Consider the following 19,999-nt stretch of genomic DNA (forward strand, 5'->3'; position numbering starts at 1 on the left):
CACCTTTTTAACTCCTCCTGCTTCTCTGGCTTTATCTATGGAACATAAAATGTAATTCTTGCATTGCAATGATACATAATCTGTTGAATATGAATGAGTTCTTAATTTTGTTCTCTTTATCTATTTCTACCTTTAAAATATTCTTCATGATAGTGTTGCCCCAGTGGACATGAGTTAACTAACTTGTGCTTACTATTAATCTTAGTTTAATATTTTCACTTTTCAATGATTCCAAAAGGGGTAATACCACGGAAGAAACTTGACTAAGATGATAAAAAAATTGCACATATGTTTGCGTATTTATAGAGGGAAGAAAAGATGTGATGAACTACTGTGATGGTATGTAGGTACAGTGATATAGTGAAGTACGTAAATACACTAGGTGAATTATGGTGAATAATGATAGGGGAAAGCAAATATTCTCACGTGCTTGAAGTTTTTGCTGTAAAATGACAATAATAGACTATGTCCCTATGTTGTATAATGGTGGAATCATGATGATTGGGGGAACACTCATGTTCGGTTATGGTAATTATACTAATTAAATATGATGGATGTATACTAATGCTCAAAGCTTTGTGGTTGGCTTGTCATCATTAAAAAGGGGGAAAACTGCTATATGTAGTTTTGATAATAAGCATATAACTGCAAGGGACTAGGTCCCTGGATGTTTGAGGCAACAATTCAGCTGGCATACATCTACACAGCGTTGTTCGTTTGTGTAACAAACTAGAAGGTGTTGTTTATACTAATTAGGACACCTGGATCGATGACATTTCAACTCTAATCATCACTCATTTATAAAAGGAAATAAATACTTCTTCATCAAATGTTTTTTTTGCAAATACAAAAAGAGTGAAGAGAGAAAAAGGCAAAAACCCAAGTTTAGCTAAAGTTTTTATTTTTGTGTGCTAAATTAGAGTGTGCCTTGAGTGAGTTCTGATTTGTAGATGAATTACTCAATTCAAAAGAGTAATGAACTTTTCTTCTTGTTTGTGAGTGCTTAGATAGAGTTTCCCAAGTCTAAAACTTGTTATAGTTAACTAGCGGTAAGAGTGTCTTGGTAAAGTTACCAAGGTTAAGTTGCAGTAGGGTTACTACAAGTAGGAGATCCCTAGACTTAGGTTGAAATCGAGTCTGTAATTAAGAGGTTGATTATAGTGGATTTCTGAGGTTCTTGTGAGGACAAGTCGTGGTTTTTCCCTCCTTGATCAAGGGTGTTTCCACATTAAATTCTTGTGTTTTTACTCTTTCTTCACTATCTCTTACTTCCTGATTGCTTTACTGAGTTTTGACTGTGATTGACTTTGAGGAACCTGGTCCCTCACTATGTGGTGCAACTCTCAGGGTTTCAACATGTATCAATTATTGTAGTATGCCTAATTTGTGATTTAATTTCTCTCTCTAACGGAAATTTTAATGCAAAACTCTAGATATTCCCAAGCCACCGACTTGTGGCCAATCAATTCCTGTGACTGGATAGATTCCCTTGATTAATTCCAATATTCAATTCCCTCATCTAAACTATCTATATAAACCAATTACAAAACCTTGTGTATCCTTAACTGGTAACTATGCGGCCATAACCAATCCTTCTGCCAAGGTGAATAATCAAGAGAATAAGACTGATGTAGTACCTATCCCTATAAAAAAGTTGATTTCTAGGATAGGGTTCCGGTAGTTTAATGGACCAAATGATAAATGAATCGAATGAACATCATTGTGAATTTACAATATGCTATTTTGGGTAAGTTATCATATAGTTGGCAAGAATTTTCAAACTTAAGAGAACAAATACCATTACAATGTGGCGTTAAAGGTGATTGCAAAGTTGAACTCATAAGTAATAGGAATGTTTTAATTAGACTAGATTTACTTGAGGATTTCATAAACATAATGTTGAAGAGTGCCCATTACAGAACGGAAAGAGAAGGTCATTCGCATCAAATACATCCACTGATATATGATTCCAATTTTAAGTTGGATGAAGAAACCACACAAGTAATAGCTTAGATATCCTTTACGGATCTTCTTCTCACTTTCTTTATCAAAGAGCCATTATATTCATTAGCTTTTGTTGTCGGTAAGACCTTGCATTTAGATGTGGAAACAATCAATAAAACTCATCCAAGTTGTGATAAAGTGAATGTTCAATTAGACCTATTGGCTGAAAGACCTTAACATGTGATGATGGAAACAGAGAATCAAGATACCAAGAAGTTAGGAGTATAAAAGTGAAAATTAATATGACATGATTCCTTCTTATTCCAAGAAGTGCAAACTATATGGAAATGAGGAGCATAAGTGTAGAGTCCTCCATCCAGAGCTTAAGAAGGAAATCTCAACAGATAAATAGGGAGAAGTTCAGAAAAACTATGAGCAACTACATGGTAATCACCAGGACAAATCACTAGTGCAAAATCAAAATGGTTGGAGATTTTATAGAGGCCACAAGAGGTGGCATCCAACTAATAGAAGATTTGTTATGACCAAAGATGCTGAATATGTATTAAGTTATAGTATTGAAAATGCTGAAGATCCCAGGGAGGTCATTACTGCTATTAGTTACTTTAATGTGTTGAATGAGGGATCACATGAAGAAGAGGTGAAGGGTAAGAAAAAGATGGGAAAAAAGAATGGGAAATTACCATAAAAGAATGGGTGAAAAATAAATTTGAGTCAGTGGAGACAAGGTGGAAACACCTAAAAAAAATTAGAAATATAGAACACCAAAGAAACAAGGAAGTAGTATGTCACGACCCAAACTAATGGATCATACAGGCACCTATGCTATCACAAGTAGTTAGGAGAACCCTTATAACGCTACCAAAAATATGTGGAAGACTTCTATTTTTAATAGAATATTGGATTAAAGATAACAAGGTAAATTAAATATAATAAATAAACTTTTCAAAACTACTTACAATACTCCTTCACTACCCCAAGACTTGGTCAGTAATGCACAAGAGCTACCTATTGCAGAATAGATTGGCAATAAAATAAATAACACACAGACTCTAACATCTTCCAGGAAGGAAGTGTTAAAGTTAGTGTTGAATATCTCCATCCATCGAGTAACTGCAAACTAACCTATATCTAGTGTACACCCTAATAAGGGATTTATAAAAGTACGGTCTGTACAAACACACATACTGGTAGGCATTATCGGCCAACCAATGTTAGTTTACATAATTATAAAATAGAATTAAATAAAGGAAATCATGATATCTTAAATGGAATATAATTCAACTGTGGATGTAATATCATTATAATACATTTACTATATACTTTACAATCCCCCAGCTCTATTAATGAGATTATATTCACCACTAGCATAGTCTAGCCTTATTAATTCACACCATGCACCACAATGCAATACTAAAACATCCCAATCACTCTATTTACATTACTTTTTCCACTATCCACATGCATATGATCAACCCAGTAATCATAGACAACTCACACTAAACTCTTGGTCTAATAACCAAACACTCTTTTATAACATTAAAGAATAATAACTAGCTAGTCAAGTAAACTATGATTATAACAAGTATAAATGAAGCAAGTCGACCAACATATAGAAAGTAAGTACAGAGATTCACTTTTCCAAGTACATGTCACATAATAAACCTCAAGGATACAATAAAGCAGGGAATCCAAGTCAACTCATAGCTCAGTAAAACACACTAGAGAACTCAAGTCTTATTAGAAAACCCTAATATACTCTTGAAAATGATTAGTTAAATTATTGAATTTTGGGATCATGTCTTTGGGATTATTCATAGGATTAATCACTTTGAATCACTTTATTATCAATTTTTTATTATTTTAAGCACCATGCTGGATCATGGAATCCGATCCAATAACATCTCACTACAATATTGAAATTTAACGTCGGCCACATTGCTAGAGAAATCAATTAAGTAGAAATACTAAAATTTAACGTCGACCATATTGCTACTAACAATCTTTCAATAAGTAACCATTTTGTCCTTATAAACCTCATAATTAGAACACCATTAGCTCATTATCAACTTATTAAATCACACTACTATTCAAAATCAACACTAATCTTTACACACATGCTAAGTTACTTTTTTTGCCCAACTAGTCTTGACTTGCAGGTGATAATCGTTGTCCATGTACCATACCGATGTGGCATCTGATTCTCCATAAATAAGTAGTATCAATATCCATATTCATATTGGCGTGTTACTCGATCCTCCATAATCATATTATATATATTTTGTCAAATTCACACTATCTTTCAGGATACAATACGACGTTCTAAATTTAAAAGTGCACTTAAAATCATAAGGCAATTCAATCAAGTTTGATTTTTATTAATTATTCATACAAGTGTCAACAATTCAAATATAATCAAATTCAAATATATACAAATATCAATCAATAGGTATCCAATTTAGGAACACACACACAATTAAATTGAGTATAAACTACAATTAAACTATAAGTTGCTCAAATACCGTAACTTGGGTTCTAACATCACCACCTATAACTAGCACATTTAAGTATATTATTATCTCTACCTCTTTCCACATCATAAGATTTTCACAATAGTTCAACTTATATATCCCTTATATATTCCAATGCTTACTAATATTCAGCCCTGGCATAATTCTGCTCATTACATTATTGCATAATGCGTATAACATAATACCATTATAACTCACTAGGTTTATCACTAGAAAAAATAATAAACATCATGTCCACAAACTTCATGTAACGCCCTGATTTTCTGAAACCAGAATGCCACACGGTGCTCATGATCCCAAAGGACCACAAACTAACCCTTTTCTAATATCGAAACCTGAGCACTCCATAATATAGGTAATAAATGCAGAAAGCTGGCAAGAACTTTCCATAAGGTTCAAAATGTCTAAAATACTCAAAACTGGAAACTGAATACTGATACATCTGTTTGAAAAGCCTCTAAACTGTCAGAACTGTGGAGTTGATGGGACATGTCCCCAACTAACTCCATCTGCTGAAAATAAATAGAATCTAATACAATAATAAAATACGGATCATCCTCTAATGAAGAGGACTCACTGCTACATCTACTACTGCCGATTGAGTCTGGACTGCTATGGGTGCTCTAGATCTCATACGTCTGAACCTATGGTATAAGACACCATAATACAGGAAAGAATACGTCAGTACTTTAAATGTAGTGGTATTCTAGATGAGGTAAGTCTAAATATAAGGGATTATGCATGAACATTACTAACTAAATATCATGAGAATACTGAATGGGGATATATGCATAAAAGCACAAACCAAAATTGGAATAGTACGAACTCTGAATATTGGTTTCTGAATACTGACTTACTGATGACTAGGTTTACTAATACTGATATTTAAGCTTACTAACTCTAGAATACTGAATAACTAAATCTACTCATATCAACAATTGAGTTTTGAGCTTGCTACTATCAACTGACTAAATCTGAAATAAAACCTCTCTAATATATGATCTCTGAATCTATAAATAATTTTAAGGAATGATTGTATCTGAGATCAAAAATATCAAGTGGAAGATCTATGAACCTTTTAGTAATAGAAATGATGGATTGAGTTTGAGATCAGGACTATCTAATGGGTGATATCTAGATCTATTAGTAGTGATACTGATTAACTTTATGTTATACTAGGCCTGTCTAGCGGGTGGTGTATGAATTTATGGAACTATCTAAGTTCTTTACTGAGATGGGTGACTGTAATTGATACTGAAACTGCAACTGTAGGAGTTCTCACTTAATCAACATGCCCCAAATTTGATCTAGTGGGGTCCAACCTATAACCCTAACTGGAAGAGTGTCAATATTGTTCCACGAGTAAAGACCTCTACTATGGTGAAGCCTCTCTAAAGGGTAACCCTGAGCAGGAAGTCAATCCTAAGGCAGTATGATAGTCAAGCCTTAATCTAACGGGTGGCTCCTGGTCCTGCACTGGCTACACAGTTTTGGAGTTCAGGGACTGTTACTAACGACTCTACCTCTCTAATAGGAAAGTTGTCATCCCTTCACTCACTTGGTGCTAATTCCTACTCCCAACTGAAGGACTCTGAACTGATTCTTAACTGAATTCAGACTGAGCTGAATCTATTATTGTTCATATTTCTTAATTGATCTGATTAAGTTCACTTGGTCCCATTATCTAATGGAATGCCACTTGGATTCTACTATCTGGCTAAATACTATTGAATTCTTGTTAGCCTACTGAGTCTCAGTAAAGTCTAAGCTGAATACTGAATTCTACTGAGTACTACTAAATACTGATTACTTTAGAATACTATTGATTCAGAACTGAATACTAAGTCAGATTAGACTGATACTGAAACTGGATTGCACTTATACTGAGTTCACAGAATTTTCTTAAGTTTTGTAACTATCTGAATTCTACTGATAATGGATTGATTGAGAGTATCTTCAAACTGACACTGGGTATAGACTTGCAGCTAATTTGTTGGGTATAAATGCCCCCAGGATCCGATAACATAATAGTTAAACATAACCATTCTTGAATAACCATGACAATGGACTTTTATTCACTATTACAATCACTAAAGCATTTCAACAAACACTTAGCACGCTTAGGCACCAAAGGTATCCCTTAAGAAATACCTTACTACATGATACCACTTAGGAGTCCACCTTTAGGCCTAGCATTTAATTGCGTGGAGATTTGCCCAATTTGGGTCTCCAGTTGCTTGATAGAGGCGAAGTGAGACACCACGGTTTGAGAGAGTTGAGAGAAGTCACCTTTCAACTCACGAACCATTTTGTCCATACCTTCCACTTTATTCAAGATTCTTGCTAACACATCCTCGATCTTGAATTTTTTGGGATCGATTGCGTTTGACGCCTTGGTCTTATAGCTCGATCATGAGGGAGAACATAACAGTCATAATTATGTTTCCTATCTCTACAATCTTTATCCCGCTCGTGATTCATCCAACCTTGGTTCCCACCTTGCCTTTGGTAGGCGGGGTGGGAACGTCCTAAGTAGTTGGCCAAATATCGGATTTCCTCATCTAATTCTTTGATTCTTCATCATCTTCATAAAATTTTGATGGTATGGCATTTACCACTTTCTCGGGTGCACCCATAACATGCTTTGTCAAGATTTCAAGTTGGGTCATCATTTTTTCCATGTTCTCTTCATTTTCTTCATTTTTCTTTGTTTGCTCATTATCAACCACAGAAGTAGTAGAAGGGATCTTAGGAGCTTTCGTGTCTCAGGTATGCCATCCCTGGTTTTCTTTGACACTTCTCCAATTAATAGAAAGGCCGCATGGTGGTGCATCTTCACTATAGAGCCACCCGCCGCATTATCCACCACTGTTTTTTTTAATGGATCAAGGGCCCGCTAGAAAATCTCGAGAAGCATCTTCTCTGGGACTTCATGATTTGGGCACTGGGCTAATTTTCCATTAAACCTTTCCCAAGATTCAAACAATAGCTCTGCATTCATTTGCCAAAAATTCACAATCCCATCTTACTTTTGAAATATTTTAGATGGCGGGAAGAATCTATCAAGAAACACGGTGGTAAGCTCTTCCCAAGATGTAATTGAGCCGAGTTTAAGTGAGTAGAACCATAAAATCGCCTCGCCCGTTAGTGAGAACGGGAAGAGGTGAGCCAGATGAATTCTTGAGTAATGTGTGCTATGTGGCGCACACATTTCCATGAAATTCCTCAAATAGATATTTGGGTCCTCATACGCTTGAACCCCATACAACCATTTCATTTGTAACATATGTAGCATGACGCTAGTCACATGGAAGACTCTGTTCCCATGATATGGGTTTCACTAGTTTGGCCCACTTCATTTAGTTGGCTCTCATCGTCAACGGGACCATGAAAGGGACCCATATTACTCGTGTTATCGCTCATTGTTTATTCAACACTTTGATCACCTACAAAGATCCAAAAACAAAAAATAACATAAATTACACCACCCCGAGTATTCTCAAGTAAGAATCACACTGTACAAGTAAAATCTAAATTCAACTCACTCTCATGTTTGAGGGGTGAGGTGGTCGTTGTCAATAACCCAACTCGCGTTGGGGTCAAATCCATAAGAAGCAAAATATAAACTTCAAATCCAATGGGTGTTCTAATTACTATAAGGTAACCCAGAATGCTAGCAAACACAATATGTAAATTAAAGTGGAGGAAGTAATTAGAAATTCGGTTGTAACAATCTTTGGTTAACAACACACTAATATAGCACTTTTGACTTAAAATAAAGATTTGAGAAGATCTTGGGATTATGTCTATCTAAAGGCAAAACATGTGTAGCTTATTGATTGTTTAACATCAAACTTAGTAGTTAAGTGAGAAATAGGCTAGGTCGAAAGTCTGTGTGGTTATCCTTTCAACAAAACCACAAGGATTTCACTCATTGGCTCTTTCGAGCACCTAACAAGTGTGCAATTAATAGTCACCCAAAACGCCAAAGGACATCCCTATTTCTAGGAAGAGGCCACTCCAATCACACTTATTTCTAAGATTGCAAAAGGTAGTAAACCATAGGCTTGATTGTCCACCATTTCCTTGTCATCATATATCCCTCTTTCAAAGATGCTATGGGTTCTCATAACTTCACTTCCAACCCTCTTTCAAGGATGATAAAGGATTTCTAGAGTTTGGAGTTTTCACCCATTAAACCTATTTGGAGATTTGGGATTTTCACCCATAAATTCCAACTATAAAGCTCAAGCAATGATAGAATCCATAATCAACAACTAAAAATCATGCAAACCCATCAACACCCACACACAAATACACCTTAGTTCAACATAATTCCAAGACTAAATCACTTAGCTACTCATGAAGAAAGTAAAGGAAGATATACCATAAGGATCATCCAAAGAATTCATTCTTCACAAAACACTAAGAATTTAACTCTCCAAAAAGTTACAATCTTTTCCAATTAGGGTTCTTGCTTTAAATTCAAAAATTGTCTATAAGGTAAGCAATACCCAAAGAATTCTTTTTATGATTGAGTTGATTTATATGTTCACTTGTATATATATATTTCGTGTTGGATAGACTGGATATCATCATTTGAGTTTATTATGAGCATTACATCCTCATTTCATATATATACATTCATGAGATACTGGTACCACTAGAAAACACTGTTTTTAAAAAGAGAATGAGACACCTTTATGAAAACTCTCTCCCTGAATATGAGCCGAAGAGGAGAGTTGAGATTGATATTGAATTTTAAGATACAGTGTATATGTTGCGAAAACCCCATAGGTCCTGCCTCGTAGCTGCGAGATCAGTGGGTGTATACGAACAGTCATGATATTCCTTTCATCATTCATTCCATCCCTATGGCATTGTATTGCATTGCATACATATCTTGTTTGTTTTCTTTAGTTTTCTTGACATGAGTTTGGTTGTTGTGTATTTTTGTTTTATTTTTGTGTTGTTACTATTTTTGAATACTTAACTATATGTTAGAACTGTCAATAGAGACAGTGTGAGCTACTGTTTGGGACTGTTCTACTTGTAGGTGACATGCTCATAGTATATTTTATTTATCTTATTTTCTTCTTTGCTCAGTCAGCCTATGATATCTATTGAGTACAAGTGGACCATAGTCACTCCTATTGTGTCCTTTCGGTGCAGATCCTAGTATTAGCACTCCCCATGGCAGCTGATTGTGCTTTTGAAAGATTGTGATCGAGGTACTTGTTGCTTCAGGGTTAAGAGTCGACGATCGTACCTCCTCTTACATCATCATGTCTTCACTTGTTTTTGAGACAAACTTTGTATCTATTTATACTCAGATGATGTATTACGTACTTTACACTTTTACACTATTTCTTGGGATTTCTATTTAATGTTATTCAGCTTTTTATTTCATTTATATCATGTTAGTTCGACTTCATTCTAGAATCTCGCCTTTGTTATTTTCATGTTTCCTTTTTAAGTTTGAGTGATCGGCATAGTTATCAAGACTGAGCTGTGATAAGCGTCATCATGACCTAATTTTTTTATCGTGACATATATCCATAATACTGACATTTGTAGTATGCCAGAATCTGCTTGCGAAGCCACTTAGATAAGTCTTTAATGTAGATCCAAGGCACGCTACTGGAAATTACTCTTATGGTGACGGTTGTAAAACCGTTGCAATAGACAGAAAAACCGTTGTCATAGCTCTACCACAACGGTTCAACAAGTGCCCTATATGTGGACGTTGCGATAGGTCTATGACAACAATTTATACGACGATTGGCTAAAACTGTCACCATAGGTGAAGCTATAACAACGGTTATTTTTTGACTTATTGAGACGCCTCTTTCATCTATTATTATTCTTACTAACCGTTGCAATAGATTCTATTGCAATGACATTAAACCGTTGCAATAGTATCTACTACGACGGTTTTGTTATTCTATTGCAACAATTTTTGAGTAACTATTACAACTATTTCATTAAACTATTGCAATGATTTTATTGGTCTTTTGTGATAATTTTTGACTACCTATTGCAACGGTTTATTGATCTATTGCAACGATTGTTGCCACATGTTATTAAATTGAACGATTTATAAAAAATAGTCACTTGTATTAATGTAAATTTTTATTCACATACATAATAAATTATAACACAATATGTACACATCACAAATTAGAAAGTATAAATAAATACTATCTGCATACAAAACAACGTTTGGGGTCCAAACACTCCTCATGGACAACAAAGAACACTTACTCATAAGCACAGTGAAGTAATCTTCCTACCTACTGCTTTTACTCATTCTGAACAGCAGATGCGGTCAACCTAAAACAAATGACGCTTCAGAATGTGTTTGTGCTGACAAAAGTGTGTGAACTGATGGCTAGCTATTGTCATGTAGGGATGTGATGCATCTTTGCATCTGGATAATAGCAGAGGTATAGTATCAGAAAAAGGATCAAATGCCAATAGGAATTCATCTCGTGGATTTGATGTCATTGATGACATTAAATCTGCACTGGAGAAGGAATGCCCTCAAACTGTCTCTTGTGCTGATATCTTGGCACTTGCTGCAAGGGACTCCACTGTTTCGGTAAGTACTGAAACATATATAATTTGATCAGACTACCTCTTTATGAAAAAACAAAACAAGAGCTTACCTTTTTCGTTCATATAGACTGGTGGACCAAACTGGGAGGTTCCATTGGGAAGAAAGGACTCCAGAAGTGCCAGTTTAAGTGTCTCCAACAACAATATTCCGGCTCCAAACAACACATTTGCTGCCATTCTCTCAAGGTTCAAGAGACAAGGACTTGATCTTGTTGACCTTGTAGCTTTGTCTGGTAAATGTTACTCTATTTTTTGCTTGCTTAATTTTAGCTAGACTAGTTGTCTCACGCGAAATCAGAGTTGATGCAGGCAGTCACACAATTTACAATTACACTTATAAATTGTAATGCAGGCAGTCACACAATTGGAAATTCAAGCTGTACCAGCTTCAGACAAAGGCTCTACAACCAGTCAAGAAACAATAACCAGACTCGGGACAATCTGTGGCTTCAAAATACATCTCTAGCTTAGCAGGGTGAGAGGGATAATGGCTCAGGACAATCAAGTTGAGTAAAGAGCAATTTAAGAAAAACAGAGAGCACTAAAAGCTACAAGGAATGAACCTAGAAAAATCAACATGCGCAGGTTCCATAATTTTATCAAAAAACTGAAGATTTTGATATGATCTGATTAGAATTCAAGAAAATCACAATGGCTTAGATATATATTGGAAAAGTAAAAACAGCATCCTATCAGAGAAAAAGTAACCCATCTAAACACGCAAGTATGGTCACAAATGGGGAGAAAATTTCCCTCTTACCTGACTATCGGATATTGGTTTTACACTCCACATGTCATTTTTAAAAGCTACCCGCTGTTTTGGCTTCTTGTTTTCAGTCTGCTCCAGCAATTTCTGTAATCCATTGGCAAGATAAATAACTGTTAAGTCTGCGGAAAGCAGCCGCCAGCCACTAAGGAAGGATTCCAGGTACAGCTCAAAAATTATATCGTAACACAGTAATTAACTATGTTTATGAAGAATAATCTATTTAACAAGGTTTATCTACCTACTAACCTTCCTAGAGGCCCAAAATTCAGCCTATGATAGAATACCTCCAATGACCAATTGCCTGTGGAGTTTCTGCAACTCACTGCCACCACTTACACTTGTTAGTGATATCAACAAGACAAGAAATGAAAAGGAGAAGATGAAATGCCAATTTAGGAAAGAAAATTAGCAACAATAACTGGAGATTTCAGATAAACTCGTTACAGTTATAAGACACATTTACAAAATTACTAGTACAACAAAAAGCGATCCAGAAAAGGCCCCCGCCTTCTGCAAAATTGAACCAGAAAAAAGTTCCAGTCGCCTGTTCTCCTGCAGTAACTTAATCCAACACCCTATTTCTGTTGTGTTGCTCATCATGCGAAACAACAAGTTTTTTAGAAGTAGCTTTCCCCACTTCCCCACAAGCTGCAATTGCTAAGGTTATTCAAGGGTAAACAAATTTGTAATAAAACCTATAATGTTAAACTATCAACTTGGAATGTCTAATGCAAGATATCATATAGTAACTGCATACTCTTTAACGAGCTAGCCGGTGTTGAACTAGCAATATAAAACACCGAAAAAAATCTTAAAGCCTTCTTAAGAGGCTACTCTCTGATTTTGCTATCTTAACCTATAGACAGCAATGCAAGTTGGGCGACAAAAATCACTAGGCAGAAAACCAAGGCTTGACTCATAAAATTTCCGAAAAATCCAACTGAACTTGAAATAATTTATTTCAATTATATACATGTGGAATGGATCATTTAGGCTGCAATATCTTAGCTCAAGTTCAGCACCAAGCCAACCACGCTTGCACGCAGGAGCAAGGGAATCATAGAGGAAAGGGTTACTCAATACTCAATACCACGAGAAGGCTGGTCTCAGCCCTTCCCCACCATTTTATATATTGTCTTGTCTTCTCCTTTAAACAAAAATCTACTAAAAGACCAGCGACTTCACTGAGTTCCAATTCAATATTTCTGGCCCAAAAGGAAAATCCATCAATAAAAATAGGTAAATGAACAAACTCGAAATCTTACTTATACGAATGCCAACATGTTTGATTGTTTGTTATTAATGACTAACTATTCAGAATAATCAAGTACAACATCACACAGCTAGTACACAGAAACAAAGAACAAACGGGTTTGATCACACACCACAAGAAGAAATCAACAACAAGACACGTAAATGTAATAAAGTTCAGTATATTTTAAGTTTTCACATATTTGAAGTAGAATGGTGCACTTGTAACTGAGTAATGAAGCTGATGGATGAGTTAATGAATGTCATAAAGACTAAACAACAAAGTCCTGACACTGGTCACGGTCAAGGAACCTATCTTCCCTGTCAAACTCGAAAAGATAATTTCCACCCTAATAATGAGAGAAAACGGAACACCTTTAGTTGCAGTACTCAGATAAGTTAGCAGTTTGTAGACTTCACCAGTACTTGGATTAGTATATTGTTTCTAGACTCGACCAGACACAGAAAGAAAATAGTCACGCTCTCATAATAAAGGGGCTCCCAAGTAGAATGTTTTGGTAATCATAAATCCAAACCTAATCTTGCGTAAGATTAAGTAGAGCCTGCTTACTTGAACCCTCCTTGGAAAACTTGTGGCCTGAAGAGAGAGAGAGAGAGTGAGAGAGAGAGGTGGGAGAGAGAATTCAAGTTTCGTGAAGGGAGAAAGGATGGACAAAAGCACCTTTAATCAACTTGAACTCCACATTAAGCTTTGTCGTTAGTGTAGGGTCATTCGGCATAAAAAGAATCGTTCCCTGGTTTACACACAATAAAAAAGACAAACTAGAAAATCAATAGTTGGTAGCATTAACAACTGTAGTATGAAGGAACAAGGCGAAGAGGATTCCATGTAAATTTGGGAAATTAAAACAACAATGACATAACCAGTATAGGGAACAAGGTGGAGCCTAAGGAGGGTAATGTACGAAGACCGTAACCCTACCTTGCGAAGGTAGAGAGGTTGTTTCTGAAAGACCCCCAGCTAAAATTTGCAAAATTATATAAATTAAATCTAATAAACCACTTTGCTATGAAGTATGCTATACACAAACAACCTATACTTACGGATGCTTAAATTTACATAATAAATGGTACTTGGTTCACAACTACGCATTTGTTAAAAGGAATTGCAAGTTCACATAAGTGAATCTTATGATACAAAGAGAGAATTGAAAGTTCTACCACAGAAATAATCAGATGACCTGCAGTCCAATATCAGGAAATTGATGGAGTCCTTTTAAGTTAAAAGTTACTGAATTCAGCAGTTTTCTTACATATGTCGTATACAATAGAAGACCAATGTTGTATAGCACACAAAATACAGCTCTGCATCCATTCAAAGAAAAGGAGGATGCTAGATATCAAATAGCCAATTACAAACTACAGAGAGATGAAGCACACTTGGCTGAAATCATCAGCAAACTTTAAGGAAGTACAAAAGAGTTTCATCTTCTTGGCAAATACAAGAATCTTTTTAAACCTATGTGCATCAATAATTAAAATAAAGGTAAGACGAGAACTTCATCAATAAACAAATAAATAATGGTATGAGAAGAAATACAAAACATTTCAAGAATGTCATCTTCAGTCAAATTACTGGCAAGAGGGCTCCTTTCTGCTGACAAACCCACATGTTCGTTTGAGGACCCACATCCATGTCTATATGAAGATTAGCAAGGATTTCATTTCTTTGTAAGTGCCTCGACTGTCTCGACTTTGATTCCCCTGATGCAATGGCTGACTCCTCGGTAGAAAATACACCATTCATTCCCTGAGGTTCCTAGCTGGAGTCTACTAGCATTAACTTGATGTTGGTAAAGTAAAGAGGGATAAGCCATTGAACCATTAGGTATCAGAGATGCATTACAGTCTTCATATCCAAGATCCAGTGAAGGCTCTACATATGGCCTTTCAGAAGAGAGATCATTCCTTGCAAATATATCCCTGGATGAGGCAATAACAATTATAAAGAGAAAACTCATTTGCGCCAATTTTTCCACTACTCTAGCAGAAATATGAGAAAAGGCTCTATGTTTCTAAATAACGGAACGGGATTACTATTTCAAGTTTTGGGGGAAGGTCTATAAATTTTCAAATTAACATCCAAAGCATCCTGTCCATCAAGGAGCTCACATAAAGCTTTACCAATATCTGGAGGTAACTCCTGACAGTAGTACATGTTCCAGGGTCATAAAAGCCTCTTTACTAACAAGATTATATGGAAAAAAAATAAGTGAAGAGTACTAAGACAAGAATATAATCCATGCCTAACAATCTCTACTAATTTTGACTGGTTTGTATTGATTCCATGGGTTCTTAAGGTGAAGAGTTCTTTGGAAAGGCAAATCAGAAAATCGCAGCCAATTCACATCAAAGTTTCGACCCCAAGTATTACGTCCACCATTTCCTTGACTCCAAACTTGGCCTCTTCTCAAACCAACAGGAGAAGTCATTTGGGCGTACCCTTGAAAGTAACCACTCATATTGACACTGAATATTAGTATCACCTTGCTGGAATTCTGCCGACAAAAGAACATGAACATTTGTTTGTAATGTTAGATATATACATGGCAGATGTTCATAATATTATATTACTAACGAGGATATAAAAAGGAAAAAAATACTTACATGAAATTCTTCATCCAAAATGTCCTCATACGTGGCTTGAGTAGCCCAAATCCCTTTGTCTACCGATACTTGGATATTTTAATGGTTAAAACTCTTGATTACGAAATATTGTATGTCATAGAGTTTACCCTTTTCAATTGTGCTTGAAACTCCAATCTACGAACATGAAATTGTGTCTTCCTCTGCTCTAGAACGACCGGTATCATCATTTACTCTGAAGCTTGGACTAACTGAGAAAAGAGTTCAATTTTAATTTGAATCATGTTAATGTGCCAGTATATAGTAATTCATAAACTAATCATTTAACCACTATTGTCATGTCAAGGACAAGGAAGCTACAAGATATCTTCTTCTTTATTTTTTATTTTTTATTTTTGTGATCAGTTAATGTGAAACTTCATAAAGGTTACAATCAGGAGATGTGAATTTAACGAGAAATTAGACAAAACGGAGTTTGCTCCTAAATACCAATCATCAAGGCAGCTACACAGTATCTACGAGAACTTGCATATAAAACGACCCAGGAAACAGTAACAACTTACAGTAAGGAAAACTGAATATTATTCATCCTAAAAACAATATAGCAAGAATAGGAACGAACTCAAACTTTTTGTGCAAAGAAATCAATCATCAAGTTCCAACATCTCAAAACATCTTTTAGAAGAAAATGAATGTAAATACAGCCTATTTCTGCGAATTTACTATGTAATAATTACGGATCTAAGATTCAATAAGCAATGGGTTACCTATTGGGTTATCGATTATCAATTCATATTACCTAAGAAATGACGGATTGTGAGATTGTGGATCTGTGTCTTGATAGAATAAAGGAGTTACCGGACAACTGCACTGGCTTCAAGGATTTTCGGTGTTCCATGCTGTTAGCGGACAACTACACTGTACTAGTTTAGGGCTTGGTTCTCTGATTCTTGAAAGAAATCGAAGCTCGAATTCACCTGAGAAATGGGTTTTCAATGTCGTGATTAATCTAAGAAATGGGTTTGGTATTGGGTTTTCGATGCTTGGTTCTCTGCTTCTCGAAAGAAAAATCGAAGTTTGGATTGACATGAGAAATGGCATTGGGTTTTTGATATTTTCTATGAAGAAAGAGAAAAATATTTTGTTTTGGCCGACTAATGTAAAATATTATGGAGGGAATTAATAAGAAATGTAATAGATGATTTTTTCTCATTAAGTGATGTCATAAATTTTTTTATGGTGACAGTTTATAGTTTAATAGAATTGTTATTTTTGGCAATGTTTGGAAGCATTGCTATAAAATATCTATAGCAACGACTTTGCAACTGTGCTAAAAAGACCATTGTAATAGGCCCAAATTCTGATAGTGACACGTCTAGCCATAATGATGCTTTTGTAGTGATGCTTGAGAAAGAACATGTCTTAGTAGCTAAATTTATTAGTCACAACACATATACTTTTTAAATACTTAAATACATTAAATTTTAATATATTGTCCAAGTCTTTTTAAATACTTTAAGAAAATTTGCATCTTGTTTGATCAACACTGAAAAAGAGTGATATTTCATTTAAGTTACTATGATTTACAATAAATGTGTTGATTGCTTATGCTGCAATACAATTGGATTTGATCTACAAATTTTATTAATTGTGAAGTTGTTCACGTGAATTTATAGAGACGATTTAATTTTTTAATCACCACATGATCTTATATTTAAATTTGTTGTAACTATTCTACATTTTTAAGGTGAAAACTGATAAAATATGAAATGTGCAATTGAAATGTACATTTAGAGAAAAAAAGACAACTAAATGAGGACAAAAGTTAGTAAATATGCAGTTTCAAACACACGAATAACAATGGAATAGCTAAAAGTATTAAAAAATTACAATTATTTATAGTATTTGTTGTTTAATAAGAGTATATAAGCACCAAATCATTATGTTGTGATCGACGTTTGTTATTGTTCTTTTAAGAAAGCGTGTCTCCTTACATTACAGTGACTTAACATTAATAAGTAATACAAATTTGTCTTTATTCTTATATGTATAATTATTTACTCAATTTTTAAAAATAATATTAGAACTATTTTACAAAATCATATACAAACTTGATATACACGTGCAATGCACGTATAGAGACACTGGTGATAAAATAAGAATCATTAGTATGTGGACCAAGCTTTAGGAACAATAAATAACTTAGCAATTTAAGAGGAAAATTCAACACTAATTTAAGTAGTTAAGAGGAAAATTCAACACTAATTTTATCACATAACAATGCGAGTTTTAATATTATATCTCTTTGACCATGATTTTCCTGAATATGTTGTTGTTTGACAATTGACAGTAAAAATAACCTATATTTGATATATCAAATGATAATTTGAAAGATGATGAGTTCTTCTTTCACATCTATAGCTAAAAGTATCAAAAAAATTACAATTATTTATAGTAGTTGTTGTTTAATAAGAGTACATAAGCACCAAATTTATGTCGTGAGCGACGTTTGTTGTTATTTTAAGGAAACTTGTGCCCTTACATTACGGTGATTTAACATTAATAAGTTATAGAAATTTTTCTTTATTCTTATATGTATAATTATTTACTCAATTTTTAAAAGAATATTAGAATTATTTTACTAAATCATATATAGACTTGATATACACGTGCAACGCAACACACCTATAAAGACACGAGTGATAAAATAAGGATCATTAGTATGTGGACCAAGCTTTAGGAACAATAAATGACTTAGCAATTTAAGAGAAAAACTGAACACTAATTTATGTAGTTAAAAAGAAAAAGGAAAAGGCATCGTTTCCATCCTAAACTATACCCGAAAAGTCTAAGCCACACCTAAACTATACTAGTGACCTATTACACACTTTAACTATAAAAAAGTGATACTTTTTACACCCTGTCAGGCATTACACCACTTGCATGTGGTGTGGTGTTTTACACGCGCTGCCACGTCAGCGCCACATCAGCACCACGTCAGTGCCACGTCAGCATCATCCAAAAAAATAATAAATTTATTATTTTCATAAATTCTTCTTTTTTCTTTTTAATTTAAATTCTTCTTCTTCTTCAATGCCCAAACACTTCACCATTTTCTCTTCTCTCCATTCCAACTTGCCCACCGTGTTCTATTATATTAACTACACTTGCCAATGCGCCACCAACAATTCCTATCATGGCTGCCCAAGATCCATGAGGAGAATGACCTGACAATGCAGAACCAATTGCTGCTAGGCCCGTAAGCAAAGGACCGGACATGGCTAAAAATTTGTTTAATTTTAAGGCCTTCTTCCACAGCCTAAGATATCCTTCTTGGTCCTTTCTGCCTAATACTCTCAATATTTCTCTCATTTCTTCCTCCTGTTTGCCATTTCATCCGTTCCAATTGTTTTTATTGTCACCAAACATTTTGGCCTGCCTTCTACGTGAGGGCTATTATTAGTTAGTGAAGTTGTTAGGTCAAGGTCAGTGAGACGCTTGTACTATTACTTGTCGATAGTTGAATTGAATTGGGAGAAGAAGGAGGAGGAGGTATTTCACCCATTGTTAATCATTCGAAATTCATTAGCAACTTGGAATTAAAATTGAAATTTTCAGTTTAATTTGAAAATTTTTGAATTTGGAGAAGAAGGGGAAGAAAATGGATGGTGGGGATTTTTGAATTTGGAGAAGAAGAAGAAGATTGATGTTTTGAATTTGGATTTTTTTTTTCAGTTTGGGAATTTTTTATTTTGGAGAAGAAGAAGAAGGTGGATGTTTTGAATTTGGATCTTTTTTTCAGTTTGGGAATTTTTGATTTTGGAGAAGAAGAAGAAGGAGATGGATGTTTTGAATTTGGATTTTTTTTTTCAGTTTGGGATTTTTGATTTTGGAGAAGAAGAAGATGAATTGGAATTGGAATTTTCAGTTTTAACTTTTTTTTTTTGTGTTATTTTTTATTTTAGACGCGTCTTTTTTTAATTAAATAATTATATTTTTTCACGTCAGATTTAGGGTGTAAAAAATTACACTTTTAAATAGTTTAGGTGTGTATTAGGTCACTACAATAGTTTAGGTGTGGCTTAAACTTTTCGGGTATAATTTGGAATGAAAACGATACCTTTTCCCAAAAGAAAAAATGAACCTTCTAGTCATGGGACAAACCTATGGTAGCAAGAAAAAGTTTTTATCACATAACAATGCAAGTTTTAATATTGTATCTCTTTGACAATGATTTTATTGGGTAATCTATTGTTTG

At 34.7% G+C, this 19,999-nt stretch overlaps 1 long non-coding RNA gene across 3 annotated transcripts; it reads right to left on the minus strand.

Annotated features, from left to right (window-relative positions):
- Positions 1–10,663: 10,663 nt before the first annotated feature.
- On the minus strand, positions 10,664–16,950 carry LOC107842406. Of its 3 annotated transcripts, none has more exons than XR_001665752.2 (6): positions 16,541–16,948; positions 15,763–15,992; positions 13,817–15,653; positions 12,130–13,732; positions 11,165–11,967; positions 10,664–11,074 (listed from the first exon to the last, which is right to left on the minus strand). It is a non-coding gene; the product is annotated as an uncharacterized LOC107842406 (long non-coding RNA). The 3 variants fall into 3 exon arrangements; XR_001665753.2 differs by having other exon boundaries at positions 10,664–11,967; positions 12,130–12,205; positions 13,706–13,732; positions 16,541–16,944; XR_001665751.2 differs by having other exon boundaries at positions 10,664–11,967; positions 16,541–16,950.
- Between the last annotated feature and the right edge of the window lie 3,049 nt (positions 16,951–19,999).

This window comes from Capsicum annuum, chromosome 9 (genome assembly GCF_002878395.1).
Source record: "Capsicum annuum cultivar UCD-10X-F1 chromosome 9, UCD10Xv1.1, whole genome shotgun sequence".
NCBI lineage: Eukaryota > Viridiplantae > Streptophyta > Magnoliopsida > Solanales > Solanaceae > Capsicum > Capsicum annuum.